Consider the following 9,970-nt stretch of genomic DNA (forward strand, 5'->3'; position numbering starts at 1 on the left):
TCTGGCTTGCAGGCTTGTATGCAGGCAGAACACTGTGGAAATAATAAATAAAAAAACTTCTAATATACATATTTAAAAGAGTTTAATGGAGTTAGTTATGCTACATTATCAGATGATATCCCAACTACAAACCTCATACAAACAGAAATCCAAATTACAGGAATGGGTTACTTAATTTTCACCTGGTTGCCAATAGACTCACATAGATCCCCAATCACTAAAAGCTGTTTCCAATAGGGCTCACAACTTTGCCAAACATAGTGCTTAATTACAGCACATAAGGGACTCACAGAACATGGAGACTAGCATGGAGGACTCTTACACCTCCCAGGTGTCTATAACAGAACATGGAGACTCACCTGGAGGACTCTTACACCTCCCAGGTGACTATAGGTGATATAAAAAAGGTGACTGAAACAGTCACGGGGAACAACCAGTGTTAGAATGTACTATACCGAGTACTGTGGGAGAAAAGCAACGATGATTGCCCTGGAAAGAGATGGGCTTGTAAAACTTTAAAAATAAGGAAGAGCATATGCTTGAATCTTAACAGTTTGATAGAGGATTCCTTATGATCAAAACAAGACTTAAAGCCATAAATATAGTCCCAGAGACAAAGAGACTAGACATACACTTTCAAGGCAGTTTCTCCTAGTCTAGACATTAGCAATTTATTCACCACATTTATCAAACATATACATGTTGCCTCTTTATATATTAAACTGATGTGCTGGCACACCCATTTATTCCCAGTACTCAGGAGACAGGCATACAGATCTCAGTTCAAGGTGGTGCTGGTCAATGTAGTGAGTTTCAGGACACTCAGGACTACATCGATAGAATGAATATATATATATATATATACACATATATATGTGTGTGTATGTATATACATATATATCCCTGTGTGTGTTTGTGTGTATGTGTGTACACATAAGCCATTGTTACCAGAATAAATTATGCTTCTCCTCATAGCCATCTTATACCCTGGGTTTCCCCTTTGGAGTCTTTTTGTTTCACTCATAAAAGTATTAAATGTGGACTCAAGTGAAACTCCAGGTCAATTTTATTAGAGGTTAAAAGACAAACACCATTGAGCTAGGGGCATGTCCCATGAAAGTCTTCACTTACCAGGAAAGTGGGGCAGAGGGAAGACTTTCTATTGGGACTCTAGGTGAGAGAAGCAAGGGAGAATGGGGAAATAGAAGGATCCAGAGGGTCCTACAAACCTACAAGAAGAACATTATGATGGGCAGATCTGGGCCCAGGGGTACTGCTCAAACTATGGCACCAGCCAAGGACAATGCATGCAGTAAACTTTGAACCCCTAGCCAATAGACAGGACATTCTCCACAGTTGAGTGGAGAGTGTGGTAGGACTTTCACACGAACTCTGGTGACCCATATTTGACCACGTCCCCTAGATGGGGAGGCCTGGCGGCACTCAGAGGAAGGATATCAGACTACCAAGAAGAGACTTGATACCCTATGAGCATATACAGGGGGAGGAGGTCCCCCTCAGTCACAGTCATAGGGGAGGAGAGTAAGGAAAAAATGGGAAAGACGGAGGAATGGGATGATTCAAAGGATGGGCTAAAAATTTAGATGTAATATGAATAAATTAATAAAATATATATTAAAAAAATAAAAGAGAAGGACTAACCTCACCTCCTCATCCACTGTCCACAGTACCTGAGTTTCTAAAAGTGTAACAACTCTTTGTTGTTATAGGGAACTTTGTAAACGCTAAATTGTTAAATTAAAGAAACATAGATTAGATTACTAAAAATAAATAAATAAATAAATCCATGTCCAGAATATTAAAAATAAAAAGACAAACACCATAGCCTCTTACTACACTTTTCTCTTGGCATTTAAGGTACGCATGGTGGTAAAAAATTAAACTTTTACTTGAGGTCAAAGCCAATTAGGACTCCCATTCTCAGGAGTCTTACTCTTTTAAGCTTTCATTCAGCAGTTAAGCTATGTGTATAAAATAGGTCAAAGGCCTTGCTGGACTATGGATTTGGTGGGGAGCATGGAGGAAAAGTTTTCACTCTCATGAATATTATCTTTATAGGCTGAAAGACAGCAAGGGCTCTTTCTTCTTCTCTGGCTCATCCCTCCTGCTAAGTCTGGTATGTTTAACTGCTGTGAAATACTTAACATAAAGCTGAAGGAAAAGTAAAACATTAAAAATTTTTTTATGAGCTATAAGAATGCCAACTTTATTTTTTAATATATTTTATTAACTTATTCATATTACATCTCAATTGTTATCTCATTCCTTGTATCTTCCCATTCCTCCCTCTCTCCCATTTCCCCCCTACTCCTCTTCCCTGTGACTGTGACTGAGGGGGACCTTCTCTCCCTATTTATGCTCTTGGGACACTCAGAGGAAGGATAGCGGGCTACTAAATTTTTTTAAATAAACACTGGTTGGGCTAACCTTTTGTTCTTTTAAGCCAGTACCACAGGGAGATAAATCCGTTCACTTAAATGTGTTGAACTTCAACCTTTAAGAAGTTGAAATCTGAGAAGTGGAGAGGGTGAATCAGGGCTCTGACAGAAAACCCCAGGATTAAGCTGCTGCCATGGAAGGCAACTAGGCAGAGGTGGTGGCCTAGGCCCCTAACTCTGGCAGGCACTCCCTTGGAACCCACAGACCATTCTGACCAGGAAGTCAAGTAGCCTAACTTCAGATTCCCCATTTCCCCAAATCTAATCTCCCAATGTCATCCCCAGCTCTGTAGCAAACCTTCTGCTGTGGCTTCTGCTGGGGTCTGTTACCATTCCCATAGTACTAAGCAGATCCTGTACAGCACCCTGTGTTCTTGCCTCCTGTAGACTCCCTTATACCCCCTTCCTAGCAGAGCTCCATTCCTAAGGGTCAGCTCTTAATACACAGAATCTGAGTGTTTTACATGGAGCCTCCAATGGCCATGCCTATTGGAATCACAAAAGAATTCCTTAACAGGTCACACACAGCCAGGAGACTCTCAGAAGTAACAGACAGGGCAACAGAAACCAAGCAAGAAAACACTCACCCAACAAAGGTGAGATGAGATATCAGAACCTGGAATTACAATCTTCCCAATCTCAGATGCCTAAAGCCAAGCATGAAAACACAATCAATAATATCTGAGAGAAAGTATCTTCATTAGAGCCCAGCAAGCCCAGCAAACACTGAATATTTCAATGTCGTTGAAGAGCAAGAAAATGACCAGAAAACAGCCCTTATAAATATGCTAGGGGTTCTGAAAGAGGAAATAATTTCTTGAAAAAAAAAACAGTGGGGAGAAATGAACAAGATTATTGAAGACCTAAAAGTGGAAATAGAATCAATAAAGAAAGCCCAAATTGAGGAAATTATGGAAATAAAAAAGTAGGACTTCGAACAGGATCTGCATAGCCAAACTTCATCCACAGACTTGAATAGATGCAAGAGAAAATTTCAGGCACTGAAGATATAATAAAAGAAATAGTCCCCTCAGACAGAAATGTTAAATCTAATTAACTTCTGGTACCAAACATCCAGGAAATCTTAGCACTATGAAAAGACAAAAATCTAAGAATAATAATAGAAGAAAGAGAAGAAACCCAGGCCAAAGGCACAGTGAGTATTTTCACTGGCATAAAAGAAAAAAAGAATGAAAAACCCTAACCTAAAGAAGGAGATGCCCCATAAAACCTTTGACTCAAAATTTATCTTGCCTACAAGAAGTACAGGAATTAACATGGAGCAGACATTGAGGGAATGGGACATCAGTGAGTGGCCCAACTTGAGACCCATCCCATGGGAGAGAGCCAACCCGTGTCACAATTAATGATAGTCTGCCATGCTTACAGACAGAAGCCTAGCATAACTGTCTTCAGAGAGACTTCATCTAGCAGCCAATAGAAACAGAGGCAGAGACCCACAGCCAAACAATAGGCCGAAAGCTTGGGGAGTTTTGTGGAAGATTGGGAAGAAGGATAGAGGGAACTGGAGGGGTCAAGGACACCACAAGAAGACCTACAGAGTCAACTAACCTGGGCTTATAGGGAATCACAGAGACTGAACCACCAAGCAAACAGCAAGCATAGGCTGGGTCTAGACCCCGCTACACATATGTGGCAGATGTGCAGCTTAGGCAACATATGGGTTCCTTAGCAATGGGAGTAGAGGCTGTCCCTGACTCTGCTGCCTCTCTCTGGATCCCTCTCCCTTAGCTGAGCTCTTGTGTCAGTCCTGAGAGGAAGAGGATGTTTTTAGTCTTACTGTGACTTGTGGTGCCAGGGTGGGTTGGTACCCCTTGGGGACCTCACGTTCTCTGAGAAGTAGATGGGAAGTGGGGGGAGGAATAGGGGTTTGTGACTAGTAAGAAAGGAGGGAGGAGGCTGGGATCTGATTGTAATGTGATTAAATAAATAAATAATAAATAAGCTTACAGTAGGCATACAGTACACCAAATATCCTGAGCCAGAAAAAAAAGTCCCCATCTACACATAATAATCAAAACACTAACTACACAGAACTAAGAATATTAAAAGCCGCACGAGAAAAATGACCAAGCAACATTACACCCAACTTCTCAATGGAGAGTCCAAAATCCAGGCTGTCCCATACATATGCAAAGATAATCGTGAATTTATTGACTGGCTTTTATTTTTCTTTGCTTCTTTTCTTCCTTCCGTAGGTCTTCCTGTTCTTGCTTCCCCTGATGAGGGGGATACTTAAGATTGGGTCTCTTCATCCTCTGCTCACCTGGATATGACTGCGATCTGAGCTACCACTGACTGTACAGCAAACAGCCTGCTGCAATCTCAGCTACCATCAACTGCACAGCAAATAGTCTGCTTCCGTTCCTTTAGCGGGGAGGTTACAGTGGTGAGTCACCTATTCCTGTTCAGAAAGAAGGGTTTTCAGCACAAAGAGTGTTTGTGTGGATGCTAATTAAGACATACCTATTATTTTGCATTTGGGGAGGGGCTGGCTTTCAGCAACCAAAGAGCACTGAACAAGGATTCCGAGGACCCCTAATGATCAACAGTAAGGGAGAAATAGTGGGGAAGCCTGCAGCTAAAACTTCACTGGTGCGCCTCAACCAGAGACGAAAGTCCACAAAAGAAATGTGACAGAGATTACAAACACAATGCAGGAGATAGAAGCTCACAAAGGTGAACACTAGCATCAGGATGATGTGGGCAGGTCTGGTCTCAGGATAGAATCTCTGGTCCTGAGCGTGGGTCAGAATGTACTGCAGTCTCTGACGGTGTCTCTGCAGGAGCAGCACCATGGAGATGCAGGTCCAGACCATGACGCTGATGAACATGATGTCGTGGACAGACCCTAAGTAGACCATGCCTATGGTGAAATCTGAGGTGGAGCAGACCCACTTGCTTCTAGAGTCAGTGGCATTGCCTCTGTTCTGCGGACCAGTGACTTTCATTGGAATGTAGACATTATAGAAGACACTGAACAACCAACAACTGTAGGAAGAATAACTCAGGACCTTGGGGGCTCTTTTTCTGAGAACCAGTCTACCACAGTTACTAGGAGCAAGAGTGAAAAACTGGTAGGTGCTCAGGGCACAGGTGGAACACATGCTTGTGCTTCAAGCCACCAGGTGAATGAAGTACTCGGTTTTACACTTGAGGTCTGTTGGGGGCTTCCTTGGACCAAAAACTGTCATATTGTTTGGAAACCTAATGAGGAGGAGAATAAAGACATTGACAATGGCCAAATTGGTGACAATGACCTGTTTGGGTCTCAGTTGAAGGCCAGTAAAGATGGGAGAAAAATTATGGATGAACAGAAGGATGTTGGCCACAGTCCCAATCCCAACCTGGCAAAGAAGTAGAATCTGGAGGGCTACATCTTCAGTGGTTTTCATGACTTTATTCTGCAAAGACCTAGAGAGGGCTTTATTGCATCATGATGTGGTGATCAGGTGGGAAAGTGCTGCCTTCAGGACTTTAATAAATCTGAGGTTTTCAATCGACTTCAAGTGTTTTCTTCTTCTGAGAAGGGAGACACTATCATATCACACAGCAAGAGCTTTGCCTGGAAAGCAGCGCATGGACAGTAACATAGGATATTATTTTGTATTTATTATACTTTCTCTTGCCTCGTGATGGAAGTGTGAGTGATGCCATGTCGTCTTGGTCAGCAACATGACTTCTGTTTTAACGCACGATGGCCTTTGCATATAAATACGTTAACAGTGTCAGACAGGAATTTATTGTTACATCCTTAGAATTTAACAGCTTTTCTCATATTATAACAATGTGTTAAGAAGTACAATTTGGGGGCTGGAGAGATGGTCCTTTTATGGAATTATGCTCAATTCCAGCACACTCGTGGTGCCTCACAACCACCTGCAACTTCAATTCCCCAAATCTGTTGCCCACTTCAGGCTTTTGTGCTAGGCCCCCATTCAGTTAACACACACACATACACACACATGCACACACGCATACACACACATAACTAGAATAAGTTTATGTGTAAAAATATAATAATACTGCAAGGTGTGTTGGCACATGCCTACAATACCAGCACTTGAGGAGGCAGAGGCAAACAGATCTTTATGAGTTCAAGTCCAAGTCCAGCCTGGTCTATAAAAGTGAGTCCAGGACAGCCAAGGCTGCATAAAGAAACCCTATCTCAATAAAAAACCAAAATAATTAAAATTTATAATGTATAAAATCATGTAGCTAAACAATGTAGTAAAGAAATAAACCATGAACATTTTTGAGAATTTTGTACAACTCACCACAGGGATAGAACATAGCAGATTTAAAAAACCTCAATAGTACTCTGATCACACAAGTGAAAATCAACTTACACATATACTCTATTTGTGAAAAAGTTCTAAGGGACCAAAGAATTTCATGTCTTCATAATTTAATTTATCTAAACTATCATACTAAGAAATTGGGTGATGGAGATATATTTGAATCATCTCAGGTTTCCCTCAGGTACACTCAAAAACATTGACACCATCATAGTTAAATCACTTGCACAGACAGATTATTTTACGTTTTTCCTTTCACACTGGCTTGTCTATTTTCACAATACATAAAGTCCTAAATCTTTACAATTCTTTCACTGCTTCACATTTTTTAAAAAAGAAAAGCCCTACAATATCAAATCATGTTTTAAAAAAATAACTGAATTATTTTAAGTTATGACAATGATAGAGTGTTTCAGTGCATCAAAATTCCAGACTAATAAACCTTTAAAGTTAAGAATGAACCATCACTGGATATCACCACATTTCACAGTGTTCTGGCTGAGCAACTAACACTGATGCTAGTGCCATAACCAGTGCCACTCCGATTCTGAAAGCAGGTGTTCCTGTATATTTTACACCGAGGTTTAAAACCATGCTTTACCAACTTTTTAGTTAAGACAAAGACCTTTCTCAATGTCAACTGTATTGAAAATGCCAATAAAATTAGCCAGCTTGTAGACAAGTCCATGATCTTATGATTTGTAGAGCACAGACACTTTGTAATTATACAATTTGTAAGCAGCTAATAAATTTGTAATTGTTAGGAATATGATAGTTGTAAATAGTTTACTTTCTTCTCCTTATATATTTTTATATTTATGCATCTCACTTATTTGCCTGGTAGATTATTAAATTCTGGATTTAATTGTCACTAAGCATAAGATAAAACAGATCTCTGTGTGTGAACAGCTAAATTTTACTAGATGTCTAAGCCAATAAAAGCAATTAACTAAGAGATGAATTATCCAACCTAAGGCAAACAAACATGGAGAAAGTTGGATTTGATATTGAGTTCTTCATAGTTTAAACTGTCAAGTGCATATGAACATTTATGGTCTAAATTCTGAATGTCTGTGTGCCATAAATCTGTGTCACAAATGGAAAAATGAAATGCCCGTTATTTGAAGAAAGGCCCATTCGAGTGTTAAACTTTGTGGATGTAGTGTCTGAAGTGGTAGGCAACCACAGTAGCAAGATTTTAAGACCTAGTCACCATATACATATATAAAGAACTTACTATGTCTATCACCAGAACAGTCTGGGCTAACAGAGCTACAACCTTAACCAAAAGGATAAGATGGCATCATTTTCCTTCAGTTAATCACTGGACTAGCTTTCTGTTATCCGAAAATCATAGTAGGTTCCACTTTTGGCTGTCACACTAAGGTGCATTGCGTGAATGCACTCCATGCGTGTCCAAGTAGTCAACGTGCTCAACGTCTAAGAGTTAAGTAGCATCAACAACAAATCACCCATTTTGGTTCCTTCCCTTCAGCTCTTAACGTCCACCTGTAAACCCAGGGTTATGGTCGGCTCTTCCACTTAAACCCTCTCTGTTACCACAGCTGTACGTAACTGCCATTCAAACTTATGGCTCTAGTTCTAAGTCATTTTTCTATTGTATTAATCAACTTGAAGTTTCTTTTTTAGAACTGTGGAACAGTTATGAAAACATTAAAATACATAAAAATTTTGCCTTTCAAATACAATAAAATTCTGAAATATGATGTTAAGATAATGCAATTGCTAGACAAGTGATCTCCATTTATACAATACATACTTTGTAAAGAAGTTTCACTGAATTTTTTCTTCAGTGAGGTGAGTTTTGATTGTTCTAGAAACAGTAAATTAGCTCATTATTTGTGTGTGTGGTTCTAAATGATGTCCTTAAAGAAATTATCTCTAAGTGAAAAACAAAACATATTATCAGGTAAATGGTTATTAAAAAATACACACAAGAAGACCAACTGACCAGGGCCCAGAGAGGCCTGCTGAGACTGAAGCACCAACCAAGGACTTTGCATGGAGTGGATTCAGGCCCACTGTAGGTATGTGGCCAATGAGTAGATCAAGCTTCATGTGGGTCTTCTATTGAGGGGAGTTGGGGACTCTCTCTGGAATGGACTATTTAGCTGGCTTTTTGATTACTTCCCCCTAGCAGGTCTGGCTTGCCAGGCCACAGGGGAGGAGTGCATACTTGGTCCTAGTGCATCTTGATGATCTGGGGTGGGTGGGAGAGGGATCCCCTTTTCTGAGGAGTTGGGGAGAGGAATGGAGGATAGGATGAGGCTGGGAGCTGGGGAGGGATGGGGCTGCCACCAGGATGTAAAATAAATTTAAAAAATATACCGAGCAGTAAACTTTTTCATTTAACTTACATCTATTCAGTTTTTATTGACTAGTTTAGTATAAAGGCCCCTTAATTAAAATCAATTCATTAGATATTGTGTAGATTGAACTACACAATACGATTTAAAAAGCAGTTGGTTGGTTTATTGTTCCTGATAATATCTCCCTCTCCCTCCTTCCCCCCACCACAGACACACACACACACACACACACACACACACACACACACACACACACACTGAGACACAAGCCACACACTTGCTAGAGAATTCTGGATATTGTATTTCCTACCATAACCCTGTATAATTTACTCTTCACAATGTGCCACATTTTGAAAACTATATACTAAAGATGGCCAAATGAGAGCTATCTGATAAACTCTTTAAAATTATTTGGGGACTTCAGGTGTTTCCCCCAAAGAAAACTGATGTTAAACATTTTTTAATGAAAACTCACATTTAAAAAAAACACAACAGATTTAACGCACATCTTGAAAAAAAACAACCTCAGGTTGTAATCCAATTCTGCACTTTCTCAAACATGACCAAGAAAAGAGTGAGAAGTAATAGTGCTATACCAAGAAGATGAAACTATGGACAATGGGTTCGGGGACGCTGCACAGTATCACTGCACTCCATGTATGTGCAGAATTCACTATGTACCAGCATGGAAAAACTGCCTTACACTGAGGTTTTCCAAGAGGTACAACAAGCATGGCAAGAACATCTGGTCTGTACTAACAGCTTGCTGTCTTAAGTACATACCTTCACAATGTCAGTCATGCAGCTCTTGCAAAACCCCTTAGTCCAGAAGAGTTTTCAGTGCTCATAAGTAGGCTTATGT

General features: G+C 40.2%; 1 pseudogene; it reads right to left on the bottom strand.

Moving 5' to 3' along the window:
* Positions 1-4,978: 4,978 nt before the first annotated feature.
* On the bottom strand, positions 4,979-6,137 carry LOC127186193 (vomeronasal type-1 receptor 4-like; annotated as a pseudogene).
* Between the last annotated feature and the right edge of the window lie 3,833 nt (positions 6,138-9,970).

Source organism: Acomys russatus, unplaced genomic scaffold, assembly GCF_903995435.1.
Source record: "Acomys russatus unplaced genomic scaffold, mAcoRus1.1, whole genome shotgun sequence".
NCBI lineage: Eukaryota > Metazoa > Chordata > Mammalia > Rodentia > Muridae > Acomys > Acomys russatus.